The following is a 19,621-nucleotide window of genomic DNA, read 5'->3' as shown; positions in this document are numbered from 1 at the left end:
CATCTCTAGGCTTTCAGTTGGAATTACCTGAGCATACAATAGAGCGTCTCTGCTTTCGCCGCTTCATCAGCAAGAGCTATCGTATTATTGCAAGGAACTATTCCTACCTGTTCCCACGCAGGGATTATTAGACGGTATCGCACACGTTGTTTCTGCTATTTATCACTCTAGATTTACTCGTCTCCACCCTTCGCATAGCGGCCGTTTTTGATGCAGTAAAATGCAACAGGTTCAGGCGATGGTCTCCTGGGTATTCACAATTTCACACCCTTCGTGCAGCGTGCTTTCTCAGTTTCTCTCCTGTTTCCTCAGGTTGCAGTCCATCTTCAACCCCGGCCCCAGCTACTGGGCACATCGACAAAGCGTTTTGCTGCTTTACATCTCCTGCAGCTGCAGAAGGATGTCGACTTTAACGATAGCTAGCCCACAGTCTCCCGTAGCGGGGAGTAGCTTCTAGCATGTCCACTTATACTATAGTTAGATCATTGATTCCCGTCAGAACTACTTATTAAACACCCACCAGAATTTGCTACAATGCAGCGTGCTCGCTGCTTTGTTTTTCTTTTATAATTTCTTTCATAAGCGACCCCTCCCCGCTCATGCTCATGCGGCATGCCTCCCTATTGACTTCTAATTTCTGCTACAGCACGTGAGACGCATCATGTTTGTATGCTCCTCTCTAAGTACGAAGTTTTTATGAGAGTTTTATGAGGCCGTTGAGTGTTTACTGTCCTCTTTAAGCGCAGACTAATAATTGTAGAACAACTCTTTCGTGCTAGGTCATGGATCATTGGTGCTCAACGGGCTCCTTGAATCCTGAAGTTCACTCGGTGGCCATTGCCTTTGTCACATTCAAATTTCAAAATATCAGCTATTCTTAGTTGTTATTAGGTCCTCAGTTGTTATTAGGTCTGTACAGTTCACCATTGAAAGGTGGAAATTTGGAATTGGAATGTTCACGTCAGCCCAATGGCGTTCCCTTCCGCTACTGAAACGTGCAGGTGCTTCAAAGTAAATATTAACAGCAAACGTTGCACAGGCCGAGAACTCTCACACGGCAGTGTCCCAAATAAATGTAGCGTCCCTTAAATTTTGTTCTCTCAATATCGCTGCTGAATAATAACAACGGCGTTACGGCGCAGTTCAGCGTTTGAACAGGATCGGCTTTTTCACGCCCCGCCGCATGCATAATTTCGTCTCTTATCCTTTACCATCAGATCTTGCAATCCAATCAGCGCGCGTTAAATAAGTTTACGTAATACGTCTAATTAAACTCAGGTTTATAGCATTCTCTCCAATACGTTGCCTGTGTGACAGGTGTGTCAAGTTTGAACTTTCATTGACGTAGCTCATGCGATATCCCATTTACCATCAGGATTCAGAATTGAGTGTTCTCAAATCTCAACACAGTATTCTCGAGGCTCGCATGTTGTCATAAAAAACAATTGAATAACTGAGTAGTCTATTAGTCTATTTTAGCTAATCTCCACGCCTTAACAGCTGTTAGGGAAACGCAGACCCAGATTCACGCAATCGCGGGTGAAATCGCTGTAAAAAGGATTTCATCATGAGCTATCAATGCTCCTACAGATTATCTACGTATAAATCTTTCATTATTAAGAAGAATAAATTAGCAATCACTTAAAACCTGCACGCGTGTTATGTATTTATTTATTTATTTTATTGAAAGAGGTATGCTTATATATTACTTCAGGAAAGAGAACCTTACAAAGGTGTCACACAAAAGACATCTCCACCAAAATACTTTGAAGACGAGCTCTAGCGCTCTCCTTTGGCCAACTCGCCACTAACCACTTTACTTGTATCCCTATATCTACTACTACTTTTTTACATAGTAATGAGAAAAACACCGTGTTGTTCACAAACGCATCATAACGAGCAAACCATATATGGTGAAGAGTAGCGTAGCGAATAACATCCCAAAGGGTGGCCTTATTTGGACCGAGATCAACTCCAAAGATGGCTGCACCTTTAGAGATAAATTCCATGCCTAAGATCTTGGCACAACGCCCATGAATCATCCCCCACAGGTTTTGGACCCAAGGGCACCTCCAAAAGAGGTGTGTGAGGGTTTCCGCTATGCCTTTGCAAAGTTTGCACCTGTCATCCACGTGAAGCCACGGAACATGACTACCTATGGAAAAGTAGCCTCCACAAATCCTCCAGAGAAAGTAGTTAATTTTACTAAAGGACGTTGACTTCCACAACCGCTTGAACCTGTCACTCCACACAACCTCAAAATCCTTCCTGAGCCAACGAATATCATTGAGCTTTAAGTTGTGCGCTAGAAGCTTGTCAAGGGCCTTAGGAGTTAACTTATCCAAAGGGATATCTGCACCCCACACCCATTCTTCAGGGATTGAGCACTCAGAAGGGTGAGAATTGGTAGGCCAGTCAACACGAATCCTAGCCATTATGCTGCACATTAGATCCAATTCATCCTAGGATAGCAAGAACTCTGCTCCAATCCGAAAAGGGGACATCCAACTACCTTCCCATGCGAAAATGTGGTCCTTATGACCATAATGCAGTGTACTTTTTGTATTGTAAAAGAGCATTATTAAAACAATGAGGATGCATATATTTTATAGCATATATTGCCACAAATAACTTAATTACGTCAAGAGGTAAGAAACTTACATGCATCATACATCGAAATAAAAACTCTTACTTGCACTCGTTTATTGTCTCGCCATCTTGTTCGACTTTATGTAGAGCCACTTGTCGCCAATTAAGTGACATATCTTTGGGGAGAAGGATGAGATCCCATGGATATGGTTGCGCTCGCATGTGCATGAGACCGAATCTCATCCTTACATTTATTCTTTCTGGTTTGGTTGCTTTATATCTCTCAATCCACTTCTACATCTCCTTGTTATTGAGGATACAAAACTTATTGAAATTCTCCATTTGATCTTCAGGGAAGTAGCAAGCTAAGGGTGTCCACTTTTTGTTCACTCCCCAATCCTTAGGAGGTGGAAAAACAAGCTTTTTAGCACACAAAAATGCAAATCTCACCTACTTCCCTATGGATGTAGTCTTTGAAGTCTTCACACATAACATCACACATCTATTGTGCACACAATGGTATAGTCTGATCGAAAATTCGATGCACACACAAAAAATTTCTTTGTGTCACACGGCATGGTTCCAGGGCGGTCACACCTTTGTCATGAACAGAGAGTGTCATATTAAATTCTAAATTTCTCACTCATTTTAGATTAAATATTATTGAAACTTTGTAGGTGGTCTCTTTACATTATGTAGAGCTTAATTTGATTTATTGGTAATTATTTGAATGATTTATCTAATTATAAATTATTATTTATAATAAATAAAGTAATAAAATACATGCATTTTAGTAGCACACCATATTTTTTTAGTATTTTGAATAATTAAGTAAATCTAATTCGGTGGAAGGTTAGTAGGCACATAGGGGTGTGTGGTTCAATCATCAAATCCCAAATCCAACGGTTAGATTTAGGAAGATTGAAGTTTAATTTTTACTTTTACTCCTTAGAGGATCAACAAAGAATATTAAAAATAAATCTAGTAATTCTTAAATATGACCAAACATTTCAAAATGTCAATGTCCTCCGCATGATGAATAATAGAAAAAAATTTTAGTTAAATTTGAGTAAGGAAAACGTACAATATGGCCTCCAAGAGTAAAATCTCCCTTTTGTGGGGGAAAAAGGGCCAACCAAGCCTAATACCAAGACAAGGTAGGCTTGGTATTAGGCTTGGTGAGGTGGGCTAGGAGCATCAACGACCCTAGTGGCAAGCCTTTGGAGTGTGCATCGTGCCCATGTGGAAGGCTGAGTCATCTATTTTTGCCTTGCAACCATGCCACGTTGTTAGACCGCATGGTGCCATGTCATCAAGGAGATGTGACATCACTCCTTGCCATGTCACCTTAGATTGCCACACGTGCTGCCGCATCAGCCACATATGGCACCTCATCATTCCACATCATAGGAACTCTTGGAGCCATGTCATCACACCTTGCCACCTTGGCATACCTCGTCAACATTGCCACGTCACCGATCCCTCCATCTCAATTTGCCATGTAAATCTACCACCTCATGAATGCCAACTCATCATGCCACATCACATTTCCATGTCATGGAAGAGACTCATATATTCCACACCATCACCATGCATGGTGCCACATCAGTCACATGTATACACATCATGATGATGGTGAGCCACATCATCAACATGCATGTGATTTGAGTGCGTGAGGCATAGAATACTACAATCGAGGTTTATGACCACGATGTGCATGAGGCATAGAATACCATGATCGAGGTTTATGACCACGATGTGCATGAGGCATAGAATACCTCGATCGAGGTTTATGACCGAGATGTGCATGATGCATAGAATACCTCGATCGAGGTTTATGACCATGTTGTGCGTGAGGCATAGAATACCTCGATCGAGGTTTATGACCACGATCGAGGTATTTGGAGGTATTTGGAAATGGCAAAATAATCAAATGACAAATCAAATTGTCATGGTTTATGACCACGATTGAGGTATTTGGAGTAGACCACAAAAATTAGTTTCAAAACAAAATCCAACGTAATTTTAGTAGCCAATTATTTTCAATCTTAGCACCTTCTCCACCAATAATAATCCATAGCAATCTAGTGGATGAGTTGAGGCTCTCTATAAGACACCATGTTTTGGTTCATTTCACCCATTCTTAGCCATTCTTGCCTCCCCATCACTTTGTCACACCTTCCATCCTACTTTCATTGAGAATGGGTTCTCAAAGCCGCAGCATGAAAGATGTAGGAACCCCCCTCAAATCTCATTGACGAGGAGCGCAAGCGGAAGGCTCATGAGCGCAAGAGAGCCTCTAGAGCTAGAGCTTGCGCTGCCACCACCGATCCACCTCCACCTCTACATCCCACCTCCACCTCCACCTCCACCTCCACCCCCACCCCCACCTCCATTGTCCCCCCCTCCACATCCTCATCCGCTCCCCTACCTCCAGCCTCCGCCCTTCCCCTAGCCACCTACATTTTGCCCTCCACCTCTACATCTTCCCCCTCCACCCTCCCCCCTCCCCCTCCCCCTCCCCCTCTCCCCCTTCCCCTTGGCGCCTCCCTTCCCCCCTCCACCCTACCATCTCCCATTGATCCCCTTGCCCCACCTTGCAGTAGCAGTGTTGCTTCACGACATGACTTGCTGAAGTCCACTATCCGTCGTCGTACTAGCAAGATTGTGCAGTCTTTTTTTAGTGACCTCATGCCAGCTTCATAGTCTGCTCTTCTCACGTCCCTGATTGATCACCTTGCCTTGGTAGAGTGTAGGAGGCTTGCTGATCTTGGTGCACGTAGAGATAGGGTTGTATGTAGCGAGGTCCTTAGCAGTGTTCGACGTTCCTATGCTTCTATTAAGCATAGGAACTCCAGTGATGCCTTGGCAGCAAGTCGTGCTATTGTGGCTACCATTAGTAGACCTCATATGATAGGCCATGTGCGTACCGCTTCACGTCTTCTTCAGATTACACCACGCACATTGCAAGCAGGCATGATTAGGAGGCAGAGTCTAGAGGATAGTGAGACTGATGCTCTTTGGGCTTCGAGTGGTCGTGCACCTCGCAGCGATCGATTGTTGGATGATTCCACTAGGTCCTTCATACAATAGTTTTGGGAGGAGCATTGCAGAGCATCCCCGGTGTTCAAGAAGGCATTGCGAAAGAGGGTGTCGTGGTGTGTACATTGAGCATGGTGCATGTTTTTTGGAGTGTACCCAGAGTAAGTTGTACACTCAGTTTGTGGAGGCGCACCCAGAGTTCAGGATTGGGCAGAGGTCATTTGAGCGATGCAGGCCATGGTTTGTGTGATGCTCTCAGGAGTGTGACACATGCTGTTGTCATTACCATGTGGATTTTGGATTGATGTATGACGTATTCCATTCCCTTGATGGTCATAGGGGAGTGGTTCCTACTAGCCCTCGCGACTTCATTCATTCCATATTATGTACACGAGATGGCGATGCTTTATTCCACTCCCTTGATTGTGTGAAAGGCAGGTGTACTTTGTGTGGTGACTTTGCTAGAGTGCCACGAGTTGCACTAGATACTTGTGACATGTTGTGGGGAAGGAGACACCACGTGTTGTATTCATTGACAGTTTTCGAGGGAAGCTGTACCACTACATACGCCACTTGCACATTGCGAAGTGGGACGATTGTCAGTTCCGTGCATGTTTGAGGACATTTCCTATAGGGGTGGTTGTCTCAGTGGTGGACTTTGCGGAGAATTATACCTTTGCACCATAGCATGAGATCCAATCGAAGTATTATTTCTCCAAACAGGTGACGTATGATTGAGTTATTGGTTTTTTAATGGCCTCATTATATTGAATTATTTCATTAGTCATATTTTTTTTGAATGCCATATTGCAAGTTGCTATATTTGTGCACATTAGCTATCGTCATGCATAGGCTCATGTGGATGGCATTGATAGCACCATGGACTCACGCGTCATTGTGCGAGAGTATCGCTTCTACATTACTGATGATCAATCGCATGATGCCCATTTTGTGTAGCATTGCTTCAATTTGCATGATAGTTTCTTGAGGGTCATGGTGTCACATGGCAGCGGTGCTGGATCTGGTCAGACGGCTGTGGTGGTCAGTTCAAATCTGCTAGACAGTTTTATTGGTTCTGCAGATGGCACCGTGAGACAGGCATTCCGATCACATGGAGCTACTTCGAGACAGGGCACGGTAAGGGAGAGCACGATGGTGCAAGTGCTTGCATGAAGTGTGCTTTGCATTGATACCAGTTGCGTCATAGTGCCGATCACTTCAAGGATGCACATGATGTGGTGCAGCCAGCACTTATCCACTAGTACTATCTCCTCGTTTCAGTCGCGTGACAATAGGGTGGTGAGCTGGTATTTTTGGTGCGTGGACATTGGGAGTCTTGATCGGTCTAGGCCTTTTGAATGTCGTTTAGTGTCTAGGACTCTTGATTTCCATTCCATTAGGAGCATAGGTGAGTCTCACCCCGTGATCTTTTCTCAACGGTTTGCATGTTTTTGCTTTGCATGCATTGATGATGATTGGGGAGGGTGCTCCATGATACCATGGGCCGATCCATGGGCATGGCGAGTGCTTTCTCCCTTCCAGCCTTGGGAGGAGGTACATGATGATCAGGATGCGAGATTCAGTTCCTCTAAAGATTATGACCAGCTTACAGATATGTTGTGTATTGGTGATATCTTCGCAGTCATTGCTTTGGAGGGCAATGAGGAGGGTGTGGATTATTACTTGTTGCGATGCTCTATGGTGAAGAGTGTGCTGAATGAGGATACAGTGGATGGGCATGGGATGCACTTCAATGCTCATAGCATGATCGTATGTGGCCACTATTTTCAGCAGATACAGAGGCGTGGTCGCTATATTGAGTTCCAGGAGTACATAACGGATCAGGAGGCATACATGTATTCTCATCTTGTTGTTGCGATCAAAATTACTTTGAGTCATGTTCGCACTCACAAGGCGACGTCCACTCCATGATGGTGCCTTGCAGTGGAGGATCACGAGAGCATACTTGCAACTATTGGCATGAGAGCCAATCCTGAGGAGTAGCACATTACATATCATAGTTTTGGGATCATCAGTCGATCAGATAGATTTTTATTGGGTATCACTAGTTGATTACATATTTTTGTATTCGATATGTATAGGCTCACTGTGTGACCGTACCATTGTAATTTTCATGGACTCATATTTTGTATTTCACTATGATGGTTTTATACACGTTCATACACATCATTGTATTAGATTCTATTTTATACAAGATTTCCGTTGTCTTCTCAATGGGATTTGTTCTTTCTATACAACAAAAAATTGTTTATTAGTAGTAATGTTGTAATTGTGTTTTGTGCTTTAGGACATTTTAAAAATGTGACTAAGAAAATTTATCCATGTGGACTTATCTGTTAGGGATGAGACTTTGCACAGCTCCTAGGCTACCCTAGACCTACATCCATGCAAGATTTGGTCTCCAATTGATTTGGTATGTACCACATGGAAGGTATAATGCGTACATTTTTACAATCCCTACTCGTGACTATGCATGAAAAATGGTGCATGTACTAACCAAATACGCATGTGGACTTATCTATTGGGGATGAAACTTTGCACGGCTCTTAGGCTACCCTAGACCTACATCCACACAAGATTTGGTTTCCAACTGATTTAGTATGTGCCATGTGGAAGGTATAATGTGTACATTTTTACAATCCCTAGTAGTGACTATGCATGAAAAATGGTGCACGTACTAACCAAACCTATCACATTCATAAGCATATGCATATGCTTATGGATATGCATGATTCCTTTGACTTGCCTTTCCCTCTTCCACTATCCTATCACTCATAAGAATATGCTTGCCTTGCTCTCTTCTCCTATCCTATCACTCCTAATCATTTGCCCTCTTTGCATTGCTTATGCCCTCTTTGCCTTGCTTATGCCCTCTTCCCTAATTCCCCTACCCTCTCACATTCATAAGCATATGCAAATGCTTATGCTTATGCATGAGCATATGCTCATATGCTCATGCATATGCATATAAGCATAGGCATGATCATATGCTTTCCCTCTCCCCTATTTCACTCATAAGATCTCTTCCCCCACCCTATCACTCCTAAGCATTTTCTTATGCCCTCTTTGCCTTGCTTATGCCCTCTTCCCAAATTCCCCTACTCTCTCACACTCATAATCATATGCATTTGCATATGAAAATTCTTATGCTTATGCATGAGCATATGCATATAAGCATAAGCATATCATATGCTTTCCCTCTCCCCTATTTCACTCATAAGCTCTCTTCCCCTATCCCATCACTCCTAAGCATTTTCTTAGGTCCACTTTGCCTTGCTTATGTCCTCTTCTCTAATTCCCCTACCCTCTCACACTCATAAAGCATATGCATATGCCCTTGCATTTGCATGACGCATATGCCTTGCCCTCTTGCCTTCCCTTATACCCTCTTCCTCTAATTCCCCTCCCGATCACACTCATGATGCATGTGCTTCATATATGTGTATGCATATGTATTTGCATATTGTCATCTTCCCCTTTATCTCATATCCCTTTCACCCTCCCTTTCATGTACAGATGTCGTACCAGCAATTCTTATTTGTGGCTATTGTAGGGTTCCTACTTCTAGCCACGGTCTTGTCATGCGTTTGCGAAAAGCTGGTACACTTGGTTGTTAGGAGAGGCACAAGCAGCACCGACGTGGAGATGGACAAGGCTCGATTGACACCATGCACCACCCGCACCTCGTTGCGGGGAGATCCGCATGATCATCTTCCATCAGAGCGAGCTCCACATGCAACACCGAGACATCCCCATTGATGATGCTCCTTGCCATGCTCCCCTTTTCTTATACATTTGTAGATTTAAACCTAGCACCTAACACCATATACACCGTAAATTCTTTCTTGACAGTTATTATGGACAATGTACAAATTAAACCTTGTGTTTTGGACAATGTATCTTAATTATGTGAATGCATATTGTCCTCTTGCTTGCATGGATATTTGATATGTTTTTTATTTATTTGTGTGCATGTAATTGGTATTAACTTGTTTAATAGTACTAATTGTATTTGTGTTTACCCATTCCAACTGCAAACCATGCCCTCTTCACACAGATCCTTTCCATCTTCATAGAGGTCCTCCCCTTCTAGGGAATCCAAACCACTCATGAGTTTGGAGGACTTTGTGAATTTGATGAGCATAGCTGACCTTGAGACATTTCGAGGTCTCATCGAGTCTCAGACAGCCTCCTAAAATCCCTCTCCTCTAGGAGGGGCATTAGCTCTCCCCTCTAGAGGAGCGTCTAGGTTCACGACCATGTAGGCGTGTTGCCTACATACTCTTCTCCTGATCATTGATAGAGGCATTCCAAGAAGGGTGGTAGGGGACCCTGTTTGGGACTAGGTGTAGCAACAAATGTGGTTGAGTCTGCCCACTCTAATCCCTACCCTTCACATAGGGAATGATAGCAGCCTCCTAACAAGAGTGTGAAAGCCCCTAGCTCCTATTGTGGTCTGGGTTGTAGTACATGAGATGCACATGAGCCGATGGAGGTCATTCATGACCTTCCCCAGTATGATGAGGTACCGATTGCCACTGGTCCGTAGACGATGCCCATTCCTCCCTCCACCCGATCTGCTACTACCAACATTGCCACTTCCACCCCTCCCTCCACCCCATCTACTACTCCCATGCCTAGCCTTAAGGAAGGATCAAATCATCCCCCCCCCCCCCCCCCCGGACCTTTACTATGAGGTCACTATGGGTTGAGAGATAGTAGAAAATAAAAAGAAGATGCAAGTGATGACCGCCATGAGGCGGTTGATGAGCCACCATTTCAAGAACGACATAGTCCTTGACTGGCAGCTCTAGGATAATGACAAGAAGGAGGCAGTCTTGCAGGAATTGAGAAGTAAATTCCCTAACCCCCTCGAGTATGGGCTCAATGAGCACTACATGCAAGAGTGCATGTGTGGTATCTTGAAGCATCGCAGGTCGGAGCTACGAGATGCCATCATGGTGAGGAAGCCTAAACCCAGTTGTGCAGATAAAGGTGACTGGAAGCTTTTGAAGGAGCTGAGGGACACGCCCACAAAGCTCGACAATCAGAAGAAGGCTACAAGGAGACTATTGGACATCATAGGTGCTTTGCACCTCAACAGTGGCGGATGGGCCACATTCAAGGCATGGGTGGCAAGTCTACTTCTCATTTAATTTATTGTTCTATTTATTACATATTGCATGCACTTTATCTAACTCTCGTAATTTGGATCCATAGCAATCTATGATTAGTTGCCATCCCAGGATGAAGAGCACAAATGCACATTCCACATAGGAGCGAGTTAGTGGCTCTCTAAGATGGTAGCGTATGGAGTAGTAGTCGATTGGGCTACAGTGGCTGCTCGTGCGGTATAATTCTACTCCAACTTGTAATCTCACTTTTTAAATTATTTTATTCTTTAAGTTCCAATCTAGTTTTAAATTAAAATGATTTCACTCTTAGGGTGCAATATTGAACGTCCCATCAGCAAAGGTGAGCGGTGATGACAAGGAGGCAGTTCTCAGGGGATTTGGCATAGACATCGATGAGGGACAGGGATCAAATAGAGGTTAGGAGGGCTAGGGATCACAGGCGAAGGTTACAAGGGCCAAGGATCAGACAAACCTATATACAAGGAGGGTGACGACGAAGATGACGACAATGAGTCAGATGAGTAGTAGAAGTAGTTTGTATATACTTCGGCATGTATATGCTTTTGTCTGTCGGCTCATTTGAGCGATTTTGTATAAGGTTTGAGAGTTTGATCTCGCATGTTTTCTTGTAAAAATTATTTTGTAATGCCCAAAAAAAAAAACATTAGTGGGGCAAAATGGGGCTACAGCAAGCCATGTTTTGCCCCAAATATATACACACACATATATATATATATATATATGTTCTATTAAATGACTCTTCAGCTTCCACTTTTCATTCAATAGGCTTGTACCCCCCAAGGCCAAGAGGTTATAAGCCATGAGATTTCTTTACACTGCTCTAGCTGTCCAACATGTATTCCTAAGGCCACTCTCCAATCCACACAAGGGCTACCACTAGACCTCCACCCATCTAAAACATTATGAATCACTCTAAAGATTATTGTCCCTACCTTTGTACAAATGTTAGTTACCCCCTTTAAACAATATGAGGAATATTTAGCCACACTTTCTTGAGTTGGAAGACACTTTCCTCTTTTCCTCCAAATAGGGAATCCTAGTAGAGGATGAGAGAAGGATATATAGGTCACATGCGAAAACAAATGGCATGGATCTTGGTGGTCTTATGTCATTGCTTTTATTTGGAAGTATATGGGACCATACTTCACTACCTTTTACTTCAATAGGAAGCACCACCCCTTATTCAAACAACATCTATAAGGAGCCTTTACATGATGGCAAATACTTGGATTAGAGAAAATCTTAGTGGTGGGATGGAAGATTTGGAATTAATTGAAGTAGTATTTGTAGCCTACTTGAGTGACATGTGGTTCGATTTCACCCTCCTTTTATCAATCAATAAAAGGAGCTACTTCTAGAAGTACCTCATGTGTTGATCAAGACATCCAATGACCTTGTAATCACTTTGTTAGTATTCATATGTAGCTTTTGCAATAAAGGAGGCCTCATAATAGAGGATACAAATGGAATGGAAGTATGTGATAAATGTAGAAAAGATGGACCAATCATTCTTTCTACTACAATGATTGGTTAAAGAAGGAATCCTATGGGACTTTATATTCATTTGCCTTTTTTTTTTAAGGAACGCCTCACCTTTGCAGCCACATATTCTTCGTTTTGATGCTCATTTTTTGAGGGAATCAAATATAATTCAATCTTGCACAAGGTTTGTTAGTAAGGAGTTTCATGTAAGTTTCTTTATTTTGCTTTGAACATACATACATTGTGATTTGATATTGTCATTGTCATTGCCATTAGGAGTATAGATAGATGTGGGAAACTAGTATCTATATAGCACACTCCAAGTCCTAGTTAGCCCACTTAATATTCTATATAGCACAGTATTTGAGTATATGTAGATGTGCTCAAACAACTTGGTAATGGCACACGGTGTGTAAAATAACACATTTAATGTGAATGTGCTATGTATGCAATGCACTACATAATTGAACTCTGTTACTATATAGCACATACAATATTATACATTGAATAAACTATGATTTATAGTAGTAATAGTTTGCTATATAGCTCATGCATCGTGCTACATTCCATATACAATTTGTTGTGCATAGCAAAAGGTGAGTCCGCCCTCTAATTTTTTTCTCTTTTCTTGTGCTTGTGAGCAGACTTCTTTATGAGGTTCAAAGTTGCATTGCTAAGTATCTATATAGGGTAGTGATCCTTTGAGAAAATGAAACCTTACTTTGAACCCATGTTGCTGCATATAGTACATACAAATGATACTTGAAGAATGCTCTTGACAATATTTAAATTGATGCATTTGGCTTACATGGAGTATCACCATGTTATGTTTGTAGTATATGTATTTCATCAAACAAGAACATACAAATGTAGTATATAGGAGCATGCTACTTTGATGATAATCTAGATTATGAATCATAATATTGATTTGAGGGTGGACTCATTCTTGTGAAAGATTTGAGGAGTCAGTCTCAAGGACTTACACCTCTGCGATTTGCAAGATAGCATTCCCAAAGGAAGCTCAACTCAATAAAGGAAACACGATTAGAGGCCAGTGATTTGTTACTCCTACTGCTTGTTCTAGTAGAAGATGAGACTTAGTAGCATACAAGAAGTTGCAAGTCCTCCGTCTAGCAAAGATGACACTGAGCTACATAATGTAGTGTCTTGCCAAGTCAAGTATTTGGAGAGCAAGGGTTGTTTGGATTGGTAGTGGAAGATAAGCCTTAGTGACATGTAAAAAGTCACAAGTCTATCATCCAAAAAGATGAAGCTTATCTGTGTAACATAGTTGCAAGCGAAGATGCACATCCAAGGGGCTTAGCCAAGCTTAGTACATAGAGTTGAAGCAACTCAAGGAGTTGTGAAGTTGTGCGAGCACACAAGATTCCATTGAGGCTCTATAAAGAGGGATGTAGAATCTACATCATCCCTTCATAGTTGTAGCTAAAGTGTCTGTGCATACTTCAATAGGGTCAAAACGATCAAATCTCCTTGATGTATAATCAACAAATAAAGTGGTGTAGCTTCGGTAATGTAGCATAGTTTCTTAATGTGCATCGTTTTGTCTCTTTTGGTACTAGTCAAGTGTGGGGCAAAAGATAGTGTTTCAAGATTAGAGTCCCCGAATGAAGAGTTTTTCATTGCATTGTTGGGGGAATGGTTGGACAAATTTTCAAATCTGATTGTTGAGCGTGTTGTGTCTTCTAACAATGCGATGGAAGGATTAGATTGGCCATGAGATTGACCCTTAGATATTATAAATGAAGGAATAATAACAAAATATCCCTACAATGATAATCTACAGCTTGGATTTCCAATAAGCTATTCCTACAAGGATAATTGTCACAAATAGTGGACAATGAGTAGACCTACATTTATAAGTCACATGCATTGAAAATGACGTTTATTATAAAGTACACCCATAGAAGGCTTCATTAAATTAAAAAATTTGTAAAATGTTAAGGTCACAAGTTTAACAAACCACTACTTAATCTCATTCTCAATTAATGACGATGACAATAACAATGACAATGGCAACCCCCCTAGGAGGGCTACTACACGCTTCAAAACTGTTGGCATCACAATATTAGGAAATTGCTTTATGAATCTTTTACACTTCTCAAGTAGCATCCTCTTTTGAATTGTCTTTCCACTTTACTAAATATTCTTGACTAACAGTATGATGTGTAGGCCTTTCTTTAGAATTGTTCCTTGCTTGTGTGGAAACACGAACATTCAATCAGGTCTACACGAAGCTCCTCTCCTACTAAACTATCACCTACATAAGTGGTCGCTCCTTCAAACAACTAATATAAAATACTAGATGCACTCTAAAACTTTTGATAAGGCTAACTATAAACAAACCGAACAATCCGCTAAAGTATAGAAAGCCCTCAATACTCTTTAGAATTTCAAAGAACTCAAGTACTCCCAAATAAAAGTTTCCCCCCTTCTTTAAATTCAACTTTTCTTCTATACGGACTCTCACAACTTTTATCTTTTCAAGCCCTGAAGATGGTGGAGCTCGAGGTTAAAATTCATATGTGAACTATAGCCCATAGCTAAATGCTTCAAACTATTACAAGCAAACTCTAATATTGAAAGATACTCTTCCCATCTTTTGTATGTCTTTTACTGGACTATAGATAATTAGTGTTCCAAACTATCTATCAAACTTGGTCACGAACAATACCAGATGGTAGACCATACAACTTGAAAAATTCTTTGAGAGACAATCTTGCTAACTCCAAGATTTTCATTAGAATGAAAGGAGTCATCTTAGTCTATGTATCACTCACTTCTAATAAAGCAATATGGGATCTACAATGGATAAAGCAAACCATCCACCTTAAGACATTATGCTTTATTTACTTGGTACTTGGCAATTAAAATGTAATCTTGGACATCCTCAACGCTACTAGGCCATATGAACTCTCTGCAAAAGAGTGGTCTTCTGAATACATGTCCACACTTGGACTATCATCACAATTATATATAAGTTGATGCCTATTTCCAAATAGAATTCCAAACCTAGCACTAAATCAATAGTGCATCCATATTTTCAAAGCACAAACAATTGCACACAGTTCTTCTCATATGCTGAATAATTTTTCTTAGCTATCTAGTTTCTTACTTTCAAAAGTGGCCTAATCACATTGTTCATGAAGATCATAAATGTAGCAAACTCGACCCTTTTGGCTTCTAAATCCAATTTTAGAGCACCATCATGATATATCTTAATCCAAGTATCAAGCCAATTTTACTAAAAAAAGTAGGTCTTATAAGTGATTGATCAAAGAGCTCCTCAATATGAAATGCATAGTTGTTTTCAATAGTTACCTTATTAAGAACACGCACAATCATATAAACCCATCTTTTCATTTTGAGCACAACTAAAGGTACTCTATTATTTGTTACTCTACTTTCTCCTCTTTGTTTGCCGCTGCCTCCCAGCCGTGCGCTCTTGTGAGAGAAGCTTCGATGGCATGCTGGAAACAGTAGAGGACGGAGGCTGGATGCTAAGGAATCAAGGTTGCTATAGCCAGTAATAAAATGGGCTTCACGGGCTTGCTCTTATATAGCTAGTAGTCGTAGTTGGTTGGACCCAATTGGGTGACCGACCCAGTCCGCCCAAAACAATCGACTGGGGATCGGTCCCGAAATAGGCCATCGACCACATGATAGAACCGTGGCGTAAAATAGAGCAACTAACCTACGGCCCCCGTTCGGCCCAGAGCCATCCGAGATCATCTGGGGCTCCAAACGGGCCCCGCCACCCGAGAGTGGGCTGCCCCGAGAAATGCTCCGTCTACCCTCAGTGCGGTCAGTCATGGAATGCCTTCTCGCACTTACATGTAGCCAAGTTAGCAGTGTGCCAATTATGTCTAGCCATCAGGCCACACATGGCTCCCATCTGGTGTCCAAACCAGGACCTACCGGATAACCGAGCTACTCAAATGCCTTCTCCTCATATGGGGGGCTTATAAGTAGAGTTAGTTGGTTCCCGCGTAGTTACACGAGAGTGGAGCATTGATATCTAACACCCCCCCTCAATGTCCACCCACAAGTGAACTTACTTTTTCGAGCTAATGCCAAGTCGATGAAGATGCCTCTCCAGCAAGTCTCTTCCAAGAGCCTTCGTGAAGATATCTGCAGCATTCTCTGTAGTCAGATAGTACACCAAGTCAACCTCTCCATCCATGATGAGCTCGCGTACAAAGTGATATTGAATCTCAATGTGTTTTGTACGAGCGTGGAACACATGGTTCTTTGCAATCGCCATGCAACTCTGATTGTCACATGATAACTGCATAGGCTTGTTCTGTACTGCACCCATGTCCGCTAAAATCCTCCTCAACCACACTGCCTCGCAAGAAGTAAAGCATGCTGATTTGTACTCAGCCTCGGTAGAAGAAAGAGCAACTATGGGTTGCTTCTTGCTGACCCATGACACAGCTCCAGATCCAAGTGAGAAATAGTAACTTGTCACTGATCTCCTGCTGTCCACGTCTCCTGCCCAATCCGAGTCACAGAATCTGGTTAAGATGTTGCCCTTGGTATAGGTGATGCCATAATCAAGTGTGTCTTTGATGTATTTCAGCACCCGCATCCCTACCCTCCAATGGTTCTCCCGAGGCTTATTGGAAAACCTGCTTAGTACACCAATCGCAAAGCTGATGTCCGCGGCCGCGTGTTGCACAAGTAAATCAAACTGCCCACAAGTCTTCTGTACTTCGCTTCGTCCACCAGTGGTGATGAATCCTCGTTTGAGAGCTTCACGTCAACCTCCATAGGGGTACCAACTGTCTTGCACTCAACCATGCCAAATGCCTTTAGTATCTCTCCAGCATACTTCAGCTGTGAAATGAAGATCTGTTTTGGCTCTTACCAAGCTTCAATCCCCAAACAGAAATGCATCAGTCCGAGGTCTGTCATTTCAAACTGTCTTTTTAGTAAATGCTTTGTCTGTGAGATCTTCTCTTCATGGTTCCTTGTCATGACAAGGTCGTTCACATAAAAGACCACGATCATACACCTACCTCCTTCTCTGAAGATATACAAATTTGCATCAGATGGGCTCCTCTTGAACCCGATTTACAAAAAGTAGGCATCAATCCACTGGTACCATGCTCGTGGGGCCTGTTTCAGCCCGTAACATGCCTTCTTTAGTTTATAGACTTTACCTTCTAAACCAGGGATCACAAAACTTGGTGTTTGTTCCATGTATACCTCCTCCTTGAGATCTCCATTCAAAAAGGCGGATTTTACATCCATCTGAAATACGGGCCAACTTCCTGGGCTGCTAAAGCCAAAACACTGCGAATTGTGGTTAGTCGAGCTGTGGGAGCAAAAGTATCTTGATAATTAAAACCATGTACCTGTGCGAATCATTTTGCCACGAGCCGAGCCTTGTACTTATCCAACGTGCCGTCGGACTTGTACTTGGTCTTGTACACCCACTTGGTGCCGATTACCTTGTGTTTTGGTGGTCGATCCACAAGGTCCCGAGTATTGTTCTTCATTATGGACCCATACTCCGACTGCATAACCTCCATCCACCTATCATTACCCTGTGCCTCTTCAAGACACTTGGGTTCATCAGCACGGATCACTTCTGTCATCAAAGCATAGTTGACCAAGTGTTCCTGCGCCCTTCTTTGCTCCTCTAATCTCTTGGACCAGTGGTGTTCGGATGGTTCCTCCTCAATGGCTGGAGGTTATCTGCCGTCCAAAAGCTGCTTTACCCACTTCGGGAATGGCCGTTGCTATTGTGGTTCTGCATGCTCTTCTTCATCTTCTTTATCTTGAATCCTCCCAAGCACCGTTGGGGGAGTTCGGTCTGCTGTTGGTGGTGGTACTGGATGGATATCCTGGTTCTGGTTGTCTGGGAAGGAAGCATCCTCCTCCAATTGATGCGACTGTTCTGAGAAGACCACATCGCGACTTACTATTACCTTCTTGGTAATAGGGTTATAGAGACGGTAACCCTTCACTGTAGCCTAAGAAAATACACTTCCGGCTCTTCGTTTCCCATTTGGTCCTGTTAGCATCAGGAACATGCACAAAACAGTCACATCCAAAAACTCTGAAATGTGCAGCTGAAGGTTTCTTACAAGAAAAGACTTGCAGTGGAGCCATCCCGTTCACAACCTTTGTGAAGCTACGATTCATAATGTAAACTGCAGTGTTACATGCTTCAGCCTAGAAAGTCTTTGGCAAATCTTTCCCTTTCATCATACTCCTGCCATTTCGCAGATGACGCGCATCTTGTGTTCTGCTACTCCATTTTGCTGTGATGTATGTGGCGGGGGTTTCTGCCTCTTGATCCCGTGACTTTTGCAGTAACTTTTGAATTCATTTGATGTGAACTCTCCATCTCTGTCTGATCTCAATTTCTTTACCTTCCTCCCCATTTCTTTCTCGACCATTACATGCCATTCCTTGAACTTACTAAAAGCCTCGCCTTTAGTCTTCAAGAAGTATATCCATATCCTTCTGCTGTAGTCGTCGATCAGCGTCATGAAGTAGTAGGAACCACCCAAAGCTTCCGTCTCCATCTTTCCGTAGAGGTCCATGTGAACCAGCTCTAGAGGAGCCTTTGCCCTGCTGGCCTCTTTAGGAAAGGGCTGCCGATGCTGCTTGCCCATCATGCAAGCTTCACATACATCGGGCAGATTTGTAATTTCTGGTAGGTCTGCAATCATTCTACTTTTATGCATCTCCTTCAAAGAACTAAGGTTTAGATGACCAAAGCTCTCATGCCACAGCTTAGTGTTCTTCACATCGGCTCGAGCACTGAAAGCTGAGAATTCGTAGATGTTGTTGCGCTGTGTACCTTTACCAACGACCTTCCCTTGAAGATCCAGAATCTGTGCACCAGTCTTATCGAATTGAACTTTGAGGTCCCGATCCGTGATCGCAGAAACGGACAAGTTCCTCTTGATATCTGGCACATAAAGGACATCGGACAATTGTTTTACAACTCCATCTGACTTGAGAGCAATCGTACCTTTTCCTTTTGCTGGACATTTTACATCATTGCCGACTACTACCAGGATGTCATTGCCTACCGGCTGTAGAAAGGTATACCAATCCTTCCGACTGGTCATGTGGCACGATGCACCACTGTCAATGATCCAAGGTTCATCCACAAGTACATGAACTGCCTCCGTGCAAATCTCCTCAATTGCTACGAACAGCTCTACTGGTACTGCATGCGTGCTATTGCTGGACTCTTTCTTTACTCCATTCTTCTCATTTGCAATCTTCTTCTGGCACTCATTCTGCTTGTGCCCTGCCTTGTTGCAATAGAAGCACTTGATCTTCTT

Source organism: Dipteris shenzhenensis, chromosome 24 (genome assembly GCF_047967505.1).
Source record: "Dipteris shenzhenensis isolate YYH24624 ecotype China chromosome 24, Dip_SZ_1.0, whole genome shotgun sequence".
NCBI lineage: Eukaryota > Viridiplantae > Streptophyta > Polypodiopsida > Gleicheniales > Dipteridaceae > Dipteris > Dipteris shenzhenensis.
Note: the sequence above shows the minus strand (reverse complement) of the source record.